General features: G+C 38.4%; 1 protein-coding gene and 1 non-coding gene across 25 annotated transcripts in view; both read right to left on the bottom strand.

Annotated features, from left to right (window-relative positions):
- Positions 1–18,388, bottom strand: part of WNK1 (WNK lysine deficient protein kinase 1) — a 160,445-nt gene that overhangs the window by 119,824 nt on the left and 22,233 nt on the right. The window lies entirely within an intron of this gene.
- On the bottom strand, positions 12,246–12,371 carry LOC112135990 (U4atac minor spliceosomal RNA). Its single transcript, XR_002917205.1, has one exon. It is a non-coding gene; the product is annotated as a U4atac minor spliceosomal RNA (small nuclear RNA).

Below are 18,388 nucleotides of genomic sequence, written 5' to 3'. Positions count from 1 at the left end.
GGTGGGCGGATCACGAGGTCAGGAGTTCTAGACCAGGCTGGCCAACATGGTGAAACCCCATATCTACTAAAAGTACAAAAAAATTAGCCGGGCATGGTGGCGGGTGCCTGTAGTCCCAGCTACTCAGGAGGCTGAGGCAGGGAGAATCACTTGAAGCCGGGATGCGGAGGCTGCAATGAGCCGAGACTGCGCCACTGCGCTCCAGCCTGGGCGACACAGTGAGACTCTGCCTCAAAAAAAAAAAAAAGAATAACAGTATCATAAAAATTGAAACATTTATTAATCAGAAATAATACATATACTACTGTAGTTCTGTGCCAAGCTCTCTCTCACCTTTAGACCTTTGCTCTTCCTAAGCTCACAGTATACATTATTTCCCTCTCCCATTTCATGTGGCTTCTTCCTTCAAAAAACTTTGCCTTGACAAGCTCTCTCACTTTTGCGGGGCTAGCTTAGGGGAGTAGCAATGTTTAGGTATAACCAAGATAATTAAGAAGTTCCTGTATTTAGGTCTACATGGGGAATAAAGGCAGGAAGGCCGACCAACAGTTTGGTGTACTGGGAAATCCTGCAATTCCCCTCATCTGTTGTGTGCCCTGTGATAGGACCTGGGTAGAATAAAACTGCTATTCCCTATTGGAGCCTGGGAAGTAGAGGCAGTGACATTATGATGTGTTCTAAACCTGGGTTAATACATGACTCTTGGACAACCATATGTATAAAAATAAAAAGGCTAAAAAGAAACATCATCCCCCAATTTAAGATTAGAGATAAAAAAAATTATCAAGAAAGGGCATCATTTATATTAATGTCATATATTTTAAGCACAATGTACTGTGCTCAGTAAGCTGTAAATGACAATTTTATCCGCCCTCTTCAATATCTTTCACAGAGTGAAACCATTAATAAATACCTGATGAACTAAAACGGATTTCCACCTTAGGGTGGCAGGCTAGATATAAAATGTAATAGGAAATGTAGTTTTTTTTTTTTAAAAAGAAGCTCTCTCAAAGAACCTCTTGCATCAAGTATAAGCTGAAACCTAGAAGCGAATGTTATTATAGAAAAGCAAAGATCTACGTTTTAGATAAAGAACCATACTGTACAAAAAAATAATTTTCACATACATGATATAATTTATAACAGCACTTTATGATCATTATTTATAACAGCCACTCTGTTATCACTGAAATGTTGTGCATATACATGAAAATTTCCAGATAGGCCTCTCTATTCATGTAGTAATTATCTTTTTCTTAGTTACAAGAAAGTCCTTTATTATGTGTTCATAATTTTGTGTGTGTGTGTGTGTGTGTGGTGAGAGAGAGAGAAACAGTAAAATTCTGTTACTGACATTTCTAGATTTCTATTCTAAGTATGTTACTTAATCATTATATATTGTGGAACTATGACATCCACAATATTTACTATGATCTGCCAATCCTTAAAAAAAGGTTTTATACCCCCTTTCTCAAATATCAAGCTGTCTTGGGTTTAGAAGATTTTCTATTCTAGAGAATTGTCTCTAGAATCCAAACATAGCACATTTCCCTTATTTTTTCACTACAGCTATAATTCATTTCCATAGAAGACCTGGTTAAACCTAGCTTTTCTAGTCAAATGATCAAGTAAATCTTCTTTGGACTTCTACATCTTCATTTCTAAAATTAAGAGGAAGAGATCAGGCAGAAAGAACCAGAAGATGTACTTAAGTTCCCTTCCAAAAGAAAACAAAGAAAAGGAAAGGAAGGAAGGAAAAAAGAAAGGCAAGACAGAGTAAACACTAAACAAAATAACAGGCTATAAACTCATAGTAACACTAAGATATGAGACATCAAAAGATTGTCTTTTTAAAACTGTGATTAGCAGTTTCTTGTAAGCCCTTAATCTCACAGAGCATGTTGCATTCAACTGAACTGGTTATTATATCTTCTTTTACAAAAAGTCCACAATGCAGCTTTTACACACACATACACAGGTCAAGACAGATTCCTTGGGAAATGTTAAGTATGTTTACTATCCTTAAAAATGAAAACAAGCAACAGCACCCATAGACAACCAAGGGCTCAGAAGGATAAGGACAAGTCTTTCTCCCTAATAATCTCCATTTGTCCACAAAACTTAGTTTACAGACCACTTTCTCCAGATGGGGCATGGTGACTCATGCCTGTAATCCCACCATTTTGGGAGGCCGAGATGACAGGATGGCTTGAGGCCAGGAGTTTGAGATCAGCTTGGTCAACATAGCAAGACCCCATCCCTAAGTAAAAAACAAAATTTAATAAAAAATAAAAATATGAAAAGATAAAAAAAATCACTTTCTCCAAAAAGTCGTTTCCTTCTATTCTACTATAGCCCCAACCCTCAAGACTGTGTTAAGTATCTTACTTCCCCATCTCGCAAGAGTGAGTTAAGTAGCAGGCACTGTTGGCAGTCTACTACTGGGTCATTCCCAACCCCCACCCCCCACCCTTGCTAACCATAATCCTTTATTTGGTTTAAGTACCTATCTTGTACTAGAGGAAAAGCAAGCCCCATCTCCTGTCAAGACAGTCATAACTGACCTAACCCAATCATGAAGTTCCATTTTCAGTATTTGATCTAGACAAAGCCATGTGACCCACAACTCTGACCAGTAAGATATGAAGCATTGTAAAAGAAATTGCTGCTTCTGTTGCTGAATGCTGTCCAGGATGCATGTGATGGCTGAAAATAGGGCCATAAGGGGTATTAGCCCGAAATACATGCTGAGAATGGCAGAGAGACATTTGATGACATAACTGAATCAATCTGACACTGCCTTACCATCTATGAAAAATTATAAAAACATCCTGAAACCTCTGTGCTTTCGGAAGATGCTTTATCAAGGCAGAAATATCACAGAAAATATTTCTATTACAGGATTTTTCTCACTCCATTTTAACAAAGATTATTTGCAACTCAAAGGCAGAGAATAGCCTTTGGATCCCTGCAGCATCTAAAATCAGAGTATACACCCTCAATACATGTTCCTTGAATAACTGTGCTAGTGTATGTGTGTATGGTGGGAAGAGGAGTTGAGGCTAAAAAATGCTGGCTGACTGAAAAAGACTTAACTAAGTTAAGCCAGGAGTTCAAGACCAGCCTGGGCAACACACAGTGAGACCCTATCTCTAGAAACGTTATTTTTGTTTTTTTGTGTTTTTGATTTTTGAGATGTCAAGTCTTGCTCTGTCACCCAGGCTGGAGTGCAACGGCACGATCTTGATTCACCACAACCTCTGCCTCCCAGGTTAAAGCGGTTCTCCTGCCTCAGTCTCCTGAGCAGCTGGGATGACAGGCACACACCACCACGCCCAGCTAATTTTTGTACTTTTAGTAAAGATGGGGTTTCACCATGTTGGCCAGGCTGGTCTCGAACTGCTGACCTCGTTGATCTGCCCACCTCGGCCTCCCAAAGTGCTGGGATTACAGGTGTGAGCCACCACACCCAGCCTAGAAGTTTTTTTAAAAAACTTAGCCTGGCGTTTGGTGGCATACACCTGTAGTCCCAGCTACTCAGTGGGAGGACTGCTTGAGCCCAGGAGTTCGAGGCTGCAGTGAATATTGAATCACTGCATTCCAGTCTGAGTGACAGACTGAGACTCTTGTCTCAAAAAAAAAAAAAAAAAAAAGAAGTATAACCACACAGTTTTTACTAGGACACTGAACAGAGAACAAAGGACTAATAGTACAGGTATACAGGTAGAACTGGGGACAAAAGCTAAATTTTATGACCAGCAGGGTGTACCATTTATTAGTATAGTACCATACTATGCTAAGTAAAAGTTATTCTTTCATTTTAACAGCAAAGAATTCTGTCTTTTACTTTATTCTTATCTACCTATACATAGTACACTGTTAAGCTTCTCACTGAAGAACTAGAATGGAAAATCATTGGGGTTTTGTACTTCAGACTGTAACTTTTACCAAATTTATGATTCTTTATCATAAATCAGGAGCCCTGTTTAGTGCCATCAACAAAAAACTACTTTCTCTCAAAATTATGGGCTAAGAATCTTACCTCTCCACTTCCCAGTCTGTATCTGTTCTAGTTTCTACCCTTTCCTCTACTCCTGATTTCACCAACAAAGATGTAATGTAGCCTCAGTATGTTCTTTCATTATTATGCCTTAATTGAAGGAAGCATGTGGCCTTCACATTTGAGAACCAACTAACAAACTTTCCCACAAGAACTGTTATAAGCAAAGGTTAAAGTCTAAACTATTAATATTACTGGCACCAAACAGATGTTTGCTCACTTTCTTTTTTTCTTCCCCACCCCGAGACAGTCTTGCTCTGTCACCCAGACTAGAGTGCAGTGGCACGATCTCGGCTCACTGCAACCTCCGCCTCCTGGGTTCAAGCAATTCTCCTCCCTCAGCCTCCTGCGTAGCTGGGATTACAGGCACCTGCCACCACGCCCGGCTAATTTTTATATTCTTAGTAGAGATGGAGTTTCACCATTTTGGCCAGGCTGGTCTCAAACACCTGACTTTGTGATCCACCTGCCTCGGCCTCCCAAAGTGCTAGGATTACAGGCGTGAGCCACCTCACCTGGTCCTCTCACTTTCATTTTTAAATATATTTTTCATATGTAACATATTTCAGATATACTGTCTGGGTATCAGCTTTTGCTAGTTATTCTGGGAACAATCATTTCCGGTACTGGCATTATAGGCCTTTTTCACTTAAGTCAACAAACAACTCACAAACTTTTAGAAATATGGTCCATTAGTGCATAAGTTGATCTCAGGTTAGCAGAGTATAACTATGAATTATTATTTTACTAAAAATATGGACAATGTTTAATTTCCATATAGTATTACACACAGTAGCTTTTTTTTAATTTCAAGAAGCTGATGTGAAGGACAATCTATCATGAAACAATATACCCATCTGTGATGGTTAGTTTTATGTTACAATTTTGCTACAGTATTTAATTATTCTATCAAATACTAACTAGGTGTTGCTATAAAGGTATTTTTGTAGATGTGGTTAAACCTACCATCAGCTGACTTTGTGTAAAGGAGACTCCCTCAATTATGTGGGTGGGTCTCATCTAATCACTTACAAGGCAGTAAACTGGGATTTCCTGAAAAATCCTGGCTAAAGATCGCAGCATCAGCTCCTGTCCTAGAGTTCCCAACCCAATGGCCAGCTCAACCAGAAGACAGATTTCAGACTTGCCAGCCCCAACAACCAAGTAAGCTAATTCCTTGAAATTACATATAATACCTATCTGTTACATACAAAATCTCCTAATGGTTTTGTTGCCTTGGAGAAAGCTGATACCATTTTTCACACTAAAATTATACACACACACACACACACACACAATGTAAAGCATACACATATCCATGACAACATCCAAGTTTTTAACTTTTTTTTGTTGTGCCTGTCCTGAGATGGACAAAGAGTGGAAATGCACAGAGGTCCTCAGCCCAGCAGAAGACAGATGGTCTTTTCAATAGAGCAGCCTACTTACATTAAAGTGTGTAAGAATAATGAAAACCGACTTACACAAAAGATAAAGATTTTTTTTAAACACACAGAAAGCTAATATAGGTTAAGAATCAGGCAAGCATTAAACACAGGAACCCACAAAAACTACACTAATAATGTAGTTTCAAGCTTTTGTTAATAACTGACACCTAATAATAGCTAACATTTATTGACTTCCAGACCCTGTTCTGGTGCTTTACATATATTAACATATTGAAACTCAACAACACCTCTGTGAAGTAGGTACCTATGTGGGCTTGGTGGCTCACGCCTGAAATCCTAGCACTTTGGGAGGCTGAGGCAGGAGGATCACTTGAGCCCAGAGTTTCAGATCAGCAACAGTGAGACCCCATCTCTACTTCCATCTCTACTTTAACCAAAAAAGAAATGGATGCACAAGAGGATTACAATAAAAAAGTGGCAAAGCCAATCCAAGGTGTAAACACCAGCTGCCTTGTTCTAGAGTCTGTGCTTTGCCATTCTACCATATCACCTACGAAAGTAGAGAAAAAATTTTATTTTTATAAAGTAGATTTATAGTCTAATATGTAGGTGTTTTAAAAATTAACAATGAAAATTACATAATTTCATTTCAGTCACTTAAATAATGAAAATTACATAAAAGATAGACTACTAGGTGTAAAATGCAAAGAAAATAAATCTATCTAAGAAAGGCAAGGCAGAAATAAAACACATAGAAGGCAGGAAGAAGACCAACTCCAAACATACCAATTAAAACACATAGAAGGCAGGAAGAAGACCAACTCCAAACATACCAATTATTACTGTAAATGTACGTTAAAGTTCTCTATTACAAAAAACCTGTGGAACAGGCTTTAAAAAAAAGTCTAGCTAAACACTGTGTATTTATAAGAAACACATCAAAATTAAAATGACATAAAAAAGAAGATAAAGGGCCGGGCACAGTGGCTCACACTGGTAATCCCAGCACTTTGGGAGGCCAAGGTGGGTGGATCACCTGAGGTAAGGAGTTCGACACCAGCCTGACCAACATGATGAAACCCCGTTGCTACTAAAATGCAAAAATTAGTCAGGCCTGGTGGCGGGAGCCTATAATCTCAGCTACTCAGGAGACCGAGGCAGGAGAATCGCTTAAACCCAGGAGGCAGAAGTTGCAGTGAGCCAAGATTGTGCCATTGCACTCCAGGCTGGGCAACAAGAGTGAAATTCTGTCTCAAAAAAAAAAAAAAAAGGAAGATATAGGAACAAGTAAAACAAATGCGAAAAAAGAATGACAATATAAAAAGGGAATATGTTAAGCAAAGAGAATTATTTGAGAAAATGCTGCATATTTTATACTGATAAAAAGTACAATTATTTAAGTATATAACATTCATGCTTAACCCAGCCTAAATATAAAGCTATGAATATATAACATAAAAACTGTCAGAAATACAAACAGAAATTGACAAATCCACAATTATTTTGTAGGGCTGACACGTTTATCAAATATCAGCTAATCAAGTAGTCTAAGGCAACAAAAATACATGGAATTTAAGCAATACAATTAACAAATACAGAATTTTTTCCTTTAATAAATACTATTTTCAAACAAACACAGAACTTTAATTTTTAAAACAGCATACATTAGACTATAAATAAAAAGTTTTAATAAAATCCCTAAAGTAGAAATCACATAAAGCATAAGTTATACTTTGGCATATAAAACTAGGGATCTGAGTAGCATAAATGAACAGCTCTAAAGATCCCAACATCTGCATTTCTTAAGATGCCAGAACAGTACAGTCAGATTATACTGAGGCCCACAATCAGCAAACCCCATTTATTTATCAGTTTTCAGTGCCCAACTCAAATGTGACAACCAAGGCTCATGGGATTACTTGAATAAAGCGTTTCAAGAGCATCCAATCTACACGGGAAGCAAAAAAATAAATAAAATTAAAGAGCAACTAAAATCAGTAACAACAACAACCAAAAAAAGGAACCTGGAAAAGGCAGGGTCATGTGGTGGCTCACGCCTGTAATCCCAGCACTTTGGGAGGCTGAGGCGGGCAGATCACGAGGTCAGGAGATCCAGACCACCCTGGTGAACAGGGTGAAACCCCATCTCTACTAAAAATACAAAAAATTAGCTGGGCGTGGTGGCGGGCGCCTGTAGTCTCAGCTATTCCGGAGGCTGAGGCAGGAGAATGGCGTGAACCTGGGAGGCAGAGCTTGCAGTGAGCCGAGATCAGCCCACTGCACTCCAGCCTGGGCAACAGAGCGAGACTCCATCTCAAAAAAAAAAAAAAAAAAAAAAGAAAGATAAAAAAGAAAAGGAAAAGCAGAAGCTACGAAAGGAAGTGAAAACTTCGAGAAGGGAAAAAACCCTCTAAAAAAAGAAAATATTGTATACATTAACAAGAAGCTATTAAAAATGAAAAAAAAGCCGGGCGTGGTGGCTCACACCTATAATCCCAGCACTTTGGGAGGCCAAAGTGGGTGGATCACGAGGTCAGGAGATCGAGATCATCCTGGAGAACACGGTAAAACCCCGTGTCTACTAAAAATACAAAAAATTAGCTGGGCGTGGTGGTGGGCGCCCGTAGTCCCAGCTACTCGGGAGGCTGAGGCAGGAGAATGGCGTGAACCTGGGAGGCGGAGCTTGCAGTGAGCCGAGATCAGGCCACTGCACTCCAACCTGGGCAACAGGGCGAGACTCCATCTCAAAAAAAAAAAAAAAAGGAAAAAAAAAGAAAAAAACATCTCTTGGAAGTTAAAAATATATAATGGCAAAAATGAAACTCAATAGGTTGATCAAGCAATGATTTTCCATCAGGAAATCTCATCGAAAACAAAACCAAAAAATAATGTGAGAAAAAGATATGGACAGGCTGTGCGCGGTGACTCACGCCTGTAAACCCAGTACTTTGGGAGGCCAAGGTGGGTGGACCATGAGGTCAGGAGTTCGAGACCAGCCTGGTCAACATGGTGAAACCCCCATCTCTACTAAAAATACAAAAATTAGCTGGGTGTGGTGGTGGGCGCCTGTAATCCCAGCTACTCGGGAGGCTGAGGCAGAACTGCTTGAACCTGGGAGGCGGAGGTTGCAGTGAGCCAAGATCACAGCATTGCACTCCAGCTCTGGGTAACAGAGCAAGACTCCATTTCGAGAGGGTTGGGAAGGGGGGGGAGAAAATGATACGGACATTAGACCATTGGTCTGGGAGAACCAACATATATGTCATATATGTAACAGGAGTTCTAGAAGGGGCAACATAAAAAACAGAGGGCAAGAAATGAAATGAGTAGAAGGTAAATTTTCAGAATTGATGGCCAGTGAGTTTCCAGACAAAAAGCCACAATGGAAAAAAGAGACCCATACCAAGGCACATTGCTGAAATTTCAAAACGCTGAGGACAAGACAAAAAACCTGAAAACTTCCAGAGGAAAAAAAAATAGGTTACAAGGAACAGAGAATCCTACTAGCCTCAGACTTTAACAGCAATACTGGAAGCTAGAAGAAAACAGAATAAATGTCTTTAAAATTCTGAAATAAATTATTTCCAATCTAGAATTTGTTATCCAAACTACCTATTAAAGAGGAAAGGGAAAGGAAGATGAAGGAAAATATTTTCAGACATGTAAGTTCTCAAAAATACAGTTATCTCCCAAATGACCTTCTCAAAGAGTTATGAAGTTATTCTTTCACAAATGAGGAGCTCAAGAAAGAGAAAGAAACAGGATTCTGGAAGCAGGATCAAAAACCAGCTAGATATAAGAATCTCCAAAATGAGAACGAATGAAGATCCCCAACCTAAGCATCAACCTAGAATGCAACCAGTACAAATGGTGAAGTTTAGAAGTTTAAGAGAGGTTATCTCCAAAAAAGAAGAATATCTAAAAATTTTAATGTAGTGACAGGAGATTTACACAACTAGGAGGCAAGACTTCAGGAAAACAGTAATAAATATCTTGACTGTGGTGATGGTTTCATGGATGTGGACAACTTATTACATTTGTACCTTTTAAATATGTACATTTTATTATGTCAACTATACTTCAATAATGCTATTTTAAAAAATAAAAAATGTTAACAAAAATATTCATATTAAATGCTAACATATTATAAAATAAGACAATCACATCAAAGGCAAAAATTCAAAAACTGTAATTCATTATTGATAATTTTTATCACCAACTTCTTGAGATGGTAAGGAAAGGCTGTTGAACAGTTTAACAAGAGGTACTTGGCATTCAGAAATTGAGCTGTCCAGTAATAGTAGCCATTAGCCAATTAAAAAAAAATTCCTTCAAGATTCACACATCTGGGCTGTAAAAATAAAATAAATAAAATACAATTTCTTTAGAGATGGGAGTCTTGCTCTGACACCCAGTTTGGAGCACAGGGGCACGATCATGGCTCACTGTGGTCTCAAACTCCTTGGCTCAAGCAATCCTCCCACCTCAGCCTCCCAAGTAGCTGGGACTACAGGCACATGCCACTGTGCCTGGATAATTTTTTTTTTTTTGGTGGAGACAGCATCTTGGTTTGTTGCCTAGCCTGGTCTCAAACTCCTGGGCTCAAGCAATCCTCCCACCTCAGCTTCCCAAAGTGCTGGGATTCAGGCATGCATGTGTCACCATGCCCAGCCCCAAGTATGGTTATTGAGTACTTCACTGAAATGTTGCTGGTGTGAACTGAGATATGTTAAGTGTAAAACACACAGCAGATTTTGAAGATGTAATAGAAAAGAATATATACTATCTTTATAATTTTTATGCTGATTATATGCTGAAAGATGTTTAGGCCAGGATGGTGGCTCACACTTATAATCCCAGCACTTTGGGAGGCTGAGGCGGGAGGATCACTTGAGGCCAAGAGTTCGAGACCAGTGTGGGTAACACAGTGAGACCACCCACCCCCCCCGTCTCTACAAAAAATTTAAACATTAGCAGGGTGTGGTGGCACGTGCTTGTAGTCCCAGCTACTTGGAAAGCTAAGGCCGAAGGATCGCTTAAGCCCAGGAGTTCGAAGCTGCAGTGAGCCATGATCGTGCACCACTCACTGCACCCCAGCCTGGGTGACAGGGCAAGACCCTGTCTCAGAAAAAAAAAAAGAAACAATGTTTGGATATACTGGGTTATATGAAACATATTATGAAATTAATTCCACCTGTTTTTTTTAAATGTGGCTACTAGAAAATTTAAACTAGGTTGGGCACGGTGGCTCATGTCTGTAATCCCAGCACTTTGGAAGGCTGAAGCAGGTGGATCACTTCAGGTCAGGAGTTCAAGATCAGCCTGGCCAACATGGTAAAACCCCGTCTCTATAAAAATACAAAAATTAGCCGGGCGTGGTGGTGCATGCCTGTAATCCTAGCTGCTCAGAAGGCCAAGGCAGGAGAATCGCTTAAACCTGGGAGGTGGAGGTTGCAGTGAGCCGACATCGCTCACTACAATTTTATTTCTATCACTTTCTCCTTGGATTTCAATTAGATTTCAAAATTCCCATTAATTCATAGACTTAGGAACTGCAGAGTAATATATCCAATGTTATTCAACTAAGCCTTCTTAGATCTCTGATTTTGGAAACATTATTCTATCAAATAGTTCCCTTGGTTTTCTCATCTATAAAATAGGAATGACAACATACTATGTAGTTATTGAGAGAACTAAAGATGTACTACAGGACAGCTTAGTGGCACTGTTAGGGACTTGCTAGATCAGTCACCCAGCAATGTAACTACTTTTATACTATTTTCTCTCAAAATGCAACATTCACATTCAGGCCTAATAAAATGATAATTAGGTCATAAACTTTCAGGGTCGCTTCAGACCAAAAATCTCAGAAGTTACTTTCCAAAGTCAGTCGATGACAATGATTTAAAATTATATGAAACTTCAAACTCAAATGTTAGTCTACCACAGTTTTTGTTACTTGTTACTTAAAATAATCCAGCCAAGTATACAAAATTGTCATTTTCAGATGAAGAAAAAGGCTTAGAAGTTAAGTGAGGAGGATATCCAGATTCACACCAATATTAATATTGCCAGAAAACTTCATTTTAATCACTGGATTTTAAAAATAAGCCAGACATCCCATAAGAACTCAACCACTGGGAGGGGGAACAAAGAAAACTGACAGAACTAGAGAAGACTGGGAATTTTAATTTAAGTTCTCAAAAAAAAAAGTTATCTCAATCGTTAGAACACAAAGTATAAACCCCATTTGTTTAAAATAAGAACACATTTATACTTTAAAATTAAATCTGTAGTCTCCACAAAATATCTTACAAAAACTCAAATCCAAAAAGGTTCTGAAGATTTTTAGTGCCATTGGTTTGTTATAGCTAATGCCAGTATTTGCCTATTAATATGTGACTAAATAAAAAGCAAAAATAAAACAGATCATTTAATTAACAGATCATTTAATTATAATTTATCTAATGAAGACCAGCAATTATAAAACTTCACACGCACCTAACTTCAGTTGTTATACAAAATCATAATCATTTGTACCTTTCTAAGAAGGAACACTGTGTTCAGAGCTTATGTTACGATTAATGAACAATGACAGCAGCTAAAATTCATATAGCCACTATATTTTCATTTTGTGGCAAATAGCTATCAACAACATACCGTATGATTTAATTAAGTGGTTAAAAGGATCTAGCTTCAAGTTTATGTTCTAAGTAAAATGTTTTTCAAAGAGTGGGCAGTAAACAGTATTTTCCCCCTGTGGAAAAGCAGTTTTTCATTCTTCCAAAAATTGTACCAAGGTAAAGCAAAGCTCTAGATGATGCAGGCATGTTATGTAGGCGTTAGCAGTACTGCCCTCACTATGTGCTCATTGGACAGTAGTGCAACCCCAAGAAAAAGATGGTTAGCAGTTTTTTTTGTTGTTGTTAATGAAATAAAATAAAAAACAGCTCATTGTGCTAGTAAGGAAACTATTTTGTGAAACTTTCTTCTTTTTATGTGTGCATATACTAAGTCATAATGTAAATGTATTTCTTAGAATGAGTCTCAGAAAGGTTTGATAGCCACTGCAAAGTAGTCTGTCTATAGCAAACTACTATACATTCAGTAACTGGAGAGGTGTTGCAGGAATCAGACTGTACCAAGGTAAAAATCCTTTTTGACTGTGAGAGGATAAGAAGCATATTTAAGGCATGGGCCTAAAGCTGGCAGGATTATCCAACTCTACCACTCAGTTTACTAATTAGACAACAAACTTACTCAAGGTCATTCTTCTATAGTTTGCATTAGAACTAAGTCTCCCACTCTAATGCTCAAAATAAGCTCCACAAAGACACTTTAGCATGTAAGTATTAATTCAGAATTTCCTATTTGGTTTTCAATAACCAAAAGAAACGGCAGCTTAACACAGGCAACTGTTTCCTCAAATACTATTCTACCAGATTAATGACCATGCCAGCTCTCCCATTAAAAGCTTTTTCTAGCTAGTTACTTGGTACTTAGGTTTTTATAGCACTTTTCTTTTCCCATTATGCTCAGTAGTGCATGCAACACACTACACTTAGGAATGCAACACACTTCCTTTGGGAATGCCTAACTGTGGCCATAACCATGACTGAAATTTTTGTGAATTTCTATCATCTGTCTAAACTTAGAAGCAAAGTACCACAAAATCAAGTTAAATCAGACCATATTTTTGTGATCAGTGTACCTCACTATTAAAACATTATATGTATTTTAACAGTTATCATTCAAAACTTGAAGTATATCCAAAATACTCCATTCCAATCTCCTGACAAATAAATCTTCACTGACAACTGATTAAGAAGAGAAACATGTTAAGGACAGAAGTTAAAATGGAATTAGACAAAGACGGGGCAGATTATCACAGCTTCATACCAGAAGCAAAGGTTTATTTCTACATCCTCTTTCCTAAATATCCATAATAAACTCATATTTCTTGCCAAGAACCCCAGAAAAGGTGCCTCAAATTATTTCCATAAAGAAAACAACATTACCCATTAAGCAACTCTGTTAATGATTGATTATCCACAAATTCCAAATTTTAAAAAATTGCTTAACATTGGGAATGGCAGAGGTACTGAGCCTTATTATGACTAATCAAGCCAGTGAAGTACACAAAAAATGCAGGCAAGAGAAAAAGGAAGCTGAGTCAAGTACAGAGTTCTTCGCATCCACAGACAAAATGCTTTATTCTTTATTTCTCAAACTTGCAGTATAAAGAGCAAAAAAATCCACTATTTTAATTTCAGTCCAGTCAATTCACATGGCTGTATGTGAATTTTTCTTTCAGAAAATTAAGGGAAAGGAGCCAGGCGCAGTGGCTCATGCCTGTAATCCCAGCACTTTGGGAGGCTGAGGCACGTGGATCACTTGAGGTCAAGAATTCGAGACCAGCCTGGCCAACATGACGAAACCCTGTCTCTACTAAAAATACAAAGATTAGCCACGTGTGGTGCACACCTGTAATTCCAGCTACTCAGGAGGCTGAGACAGGAGAATCACTTGAACTCAGGAGGCGGAGGTTGCAGTGAGCCCAGATCGTGCCACTGCACTTCAGCCTGGGCTACAAAGTGAAATTATGTCTCAAAAAAAAAAAAAAGAAAAAAGAAAAGAAAAGAAAGGCAAAGAAAATTAAGGGAAAGGGAATTTATAGTATGTCTGTGCATTTTAATATTATAGTCACAGCAGCATAACCTAAATTACTTTCCCAACAGGGAATTCGAAATCTGAAAGCAAATACCACTCACATGTCAAATAAAATAACTGCCGAAAATTTACTCACTCGTTTTTCTAAAATATTATGAAAATGAGTACATTATTCAACTCTTTTGGAGAAAAGTAGACAATATGATTTAGAAAAAACACATAATTAGTGGCAATTTTAACAGAAGAGAATGCTCTCCCACTGAACTTCATAAAAACAAAAGAAAATCCAGACTTCATCTGTTTTACTTTCACATTTTAGAGCAGTAAAATTCTTAATTTCTTATTTCTCAAACAATACTCCCCATTATTGGTTGCTCCCCCTGTAATGTTTACTCCTCCCTGAGTTCCGAGATTCCCAGGTATGGAATTTGAATTTCCTGGTAGCACCAGCTTTTGCTCATATTTTTAGAACCTTACTGTGACCCTGTGGTAGTATTCACCAGAAAGAGCATGAGAGAGAAGTCATACTTGTATTAATAACTATTACCAGTATTACTAAGAATTTAAAATTTGTTCTAGAGTTTACATGTCCTGTCCTTATAATTTTATATTTTAATAAGTCATTCATAATCTTAAACTCTAATAACAATGAGTGCTAGCATGATAGATATTTCCTTCCAATTTCTACGAATCACTTTAAAAAAAAAAAAAAAGACCATTGGCCAGGCACGGTGGCTCACACCTGTAATCCCAGCACTTTGGGAAGCTGAGGCAGGTGGATCAGTTGAGGTCAGGAGTTTTGAGGCCAGCCTGGCCAACATGGTGAAACCCTGTCTCTACTGAAAATATAAAAATTAGCCAGGCGTGGTGGCAGGCCTGTAATCCCAGCTACTCGGGAGGCTGAGGCAGGAGAACTGCTTGAAGCCAGGAGGTGGAGGTTGCAGTGAGCCAAGATCGCGCCAATGCACTGTAGCCTGGGTGACAGGGTGAGACTCCGTCTCAGAAAAAAAAGAAAGAGAAAGGAAAAGAAGACGAAAAAAAATTAATAATAAAAAATTTAAAAAGAGAATTTTACATAAATTTCAAGATTTTCAATGCCTTTTAAAACTAAAACATCAAACCACAATCACAGGTATTAAAATCCTAAACATTCAGTAGTACAAGCGAGTAGCCTTCTTCTGGTTTCCCACAGGTCAAGTAAACAGTTTAAGCAAAATTTAACCCTAATTATAAGCAAAGAGGTGAAATTGCTTAGGTTGGTAAATGAGTCCTTTTAGGTGAGAATATCATTTAAATCATTTAAGTAACCAGGACTCAGCTACTACTTATAGATTTGATAGCTAGAGCACTAAATACAAAGTGAGGTTTAGTCTTTCTAAAGTAAGTAACAAGGCATCCATTGCCAAAGTTTTGGATTATGTTTTAGAGTCACATTTACCACATGAAGCTTGTGTTTAATACGACAAATCTACCATATCTGAACAGCAACCAAAGACAGATGATAAATACTATAAATTGTTGGAAGTCAAACACCGTAAAGTTTCCTGAGTCTGTGGTAAGTTATTTTTCTTAAATAGCTACCATGGCTATTGATGTGTTTCACTGAGCAACTACAGTGAACTTTAATAGATACTATTTACCACTTGTCATTTCATGAAAAATACCAGGAGCTTTGCTTTCACTGTTTCTCTTCAAATGCTTCCCAGTTCATAATATACTAATACTGAAGAAATTACATAGCTGAATTATGTTCCATGGTAGATCATATCTAGCTCTATCTCAAAATTCTAGCAGACTACGTTTGGTCCAAAGTAACACAAGTGCCTAACTCTATGACAAAATCATATCTTTCACATAAAAACAAATCTAATTCTTTAGCTACTTAAAAACTCCAGGCTGGGCGCGGTGGCTCATGCCTGTAATCCCAGCACTTTTGGGAGGCCAAGGCAGGCAGATCATGACCTCAGGAGAACGAGACCATCCTGGCCAACATGGTGAAACCCCATCTCTACTAAAAATACAAAAATTAGCTGGGCGTGGTGGCGTGCACCTGTAGTCCCAGCTACTCGGGAGGCTGAGGCAGAATTCCTTGAACCCAGGAGGCAGAGATTGCAGTGAGCCAAGATCGCACCACTGCACTCCAGCCTGGTGACAGAGCAAGACTCCGTCTCAAAAAAAAAAAACAAAAAACAACAAAAAAAATCCCTCCAAATGAAAAAAAGCACAGATGCTGACTAATTTTATCCAATAAGAAAAGTAACTAAAAAGTTAACACTGCACATCATGGAATGAGTTTAAATATACACATAATTCTCAATAAATCACAGAATAGTAACAATAAAGGGACCAAGAGGTCATTTAGTACAGTCTTTTTATCTTCAACACTTCTGAGTGAATAGCTACTCTGTGTGAATAGGTCTTTGTAAACACTAGTCGGTTATTATGACTCAAACATAGCATTATGGGTCAATTCTCTATAGTTCACATTCTAATTTATAATAAATCCTAATTTTCTTTTACTGTCTCTTGGAAGTCCTTGGACAACCATACAATGCAACTTCTCTCCCAAAGCACCAGCCCAGGTACAAACACCATATAGAGCAAGAACACATTGAGATCTGGGCCAGGCGTGGTGGCTCACACCTGTAATCTCAGCACTTTGGGAGGCCAAGGCGGGCAGATCACGAGGTCAAAACAGCAAGACCATCCTGGCCAACATGGTGAAACCCTGTCTCTCCTAAAAATACAAAAAATTAGCCGGGCATGGTGGCACGCACCTGTAGTCCCAGCTACTCGGGAGGCTGAGGCAGAAGAATCACTTGAACCCGGGAGGTGGAGGTTGCAGTGAGCCAAGATAGCGCCACTGCACTCAGCCTGGCGATAAAGCGAGACTCCATCTCAAGAAACACACACACACACACACACACACACACAAACACATACACACTGAGATCTAACTTTAACTTCACATTTGTAAAATGTAACAACAAACAGCAGCTTGAAAACTGAAAAAGGCCACAGTGTCTCACACCTGTAATCCCAGCACGTTGGGAGGCTGAAGCAAAGGATCACTTGTGGCCAAGAGTTCAAGACCAGCCTGAGCAACATAGCTTGACCCCATCTCTACAAAAAATTTTAAAAATTAGCCAGGCATGGTGGTACATGCCTGTAGTCCCAGCTACTCGGGAGGCTAAAGGGGAAGGACTGCTTGAGCCCAGGAGTTCAAAGCTGCAGTAAGCCATGATCCTGCCACTTCACTCCAGTCTGGGCCACAGAATGAGATACTGTCTTTACTGTCTTTGGGGTCACAGACAACCTGAGCTATTAGTTTTAACGTGCACTACAAGGTAATCAAAAAGTTTGAAGAGAAGCATGCTCGGCTTTTAAAACAAAAATGAAAAACAAACAAGAATGATCTAGGCTCCACTCCCACTTCTACGTTTCTTGAACGCAAGCTTGGCAAATTACTTCATTTCAGTCTCTTCACCCTGTAAAATGGGACTGATACCTCATTCAGGTGACATAAGAATATATGACATAAGAATAAATGAGAATATATATAAAACACAGTGTCTGGTTCATAAATACTATCAAATCGCCACCCTTTTCTCACCATTTTGAGAACACAAGTCCTTCAAACATACACAGTTCAAACTTTTTTTTGAGACAAGGTGTTGCTCTATTGCCCAGGCTAGAGTAGAGTGGCACGACCATAGCTCACTGCAGCCTTGAACTATAGCTAGGACTCCAGGCATGTACCACCTCACTCAGCTAATATGTTAATTTTTTTGCAGAGATGAGGTCTTGCTATGTTGCTCAGGCTGGTCTCAAATTCTTGGCCTTAAGTGATCCTCTGGCCTTGGCCTCCCAAAGTGCTGGGATTACACGTCAAACTTCTGATCAAACTTTACATTAGGCCCTAAAAAAAGTTGCCACTGAAAACACAACTTGCCATAACAAGACAAATTTAAAGACAACTGATCTAAGAACTCATTTGTATTACAAGAAAGACTATTACTTGATAAGCCATTTATCTCATTGTATTCAGTAATGTCTTAATTTACTCTCTACTAGTAAATACAGAAATAATGGAATAACCATTTTTCTAACTGCAAAAGTAAAATTTTAAACATTGATAAGGAGCTAGTATAAACATTTTAAAAATCTATTTTTTGTATACTAAGTTCAATTTTAGATTTTAATACTATAACATAAATATATCCATGAAGATAAATCCATTTTAAACACCAAT

The sequence above is a fragment of the Pongo abelii genome, chromosome 10 (genome assembly GCF_028885655.2).
Source record: "Pongo abelii isolate AG06213 chromosome 10, NHGRI_mPonAbe1-v2.0_pri, whole genome shotgun sequence".
Taxonomy (NCBI): domain Eukaryota; kingdom Metazoa; phylum Chordata; class Mammalia; order Primates; family Hominidae; genus Pongo; species Pongo abelii.
The sequence above is the reverse complement of the archived record's forward strand: the minus strand, read 5'-3'. Positions and strand labels throughout refer to the sequence as shown.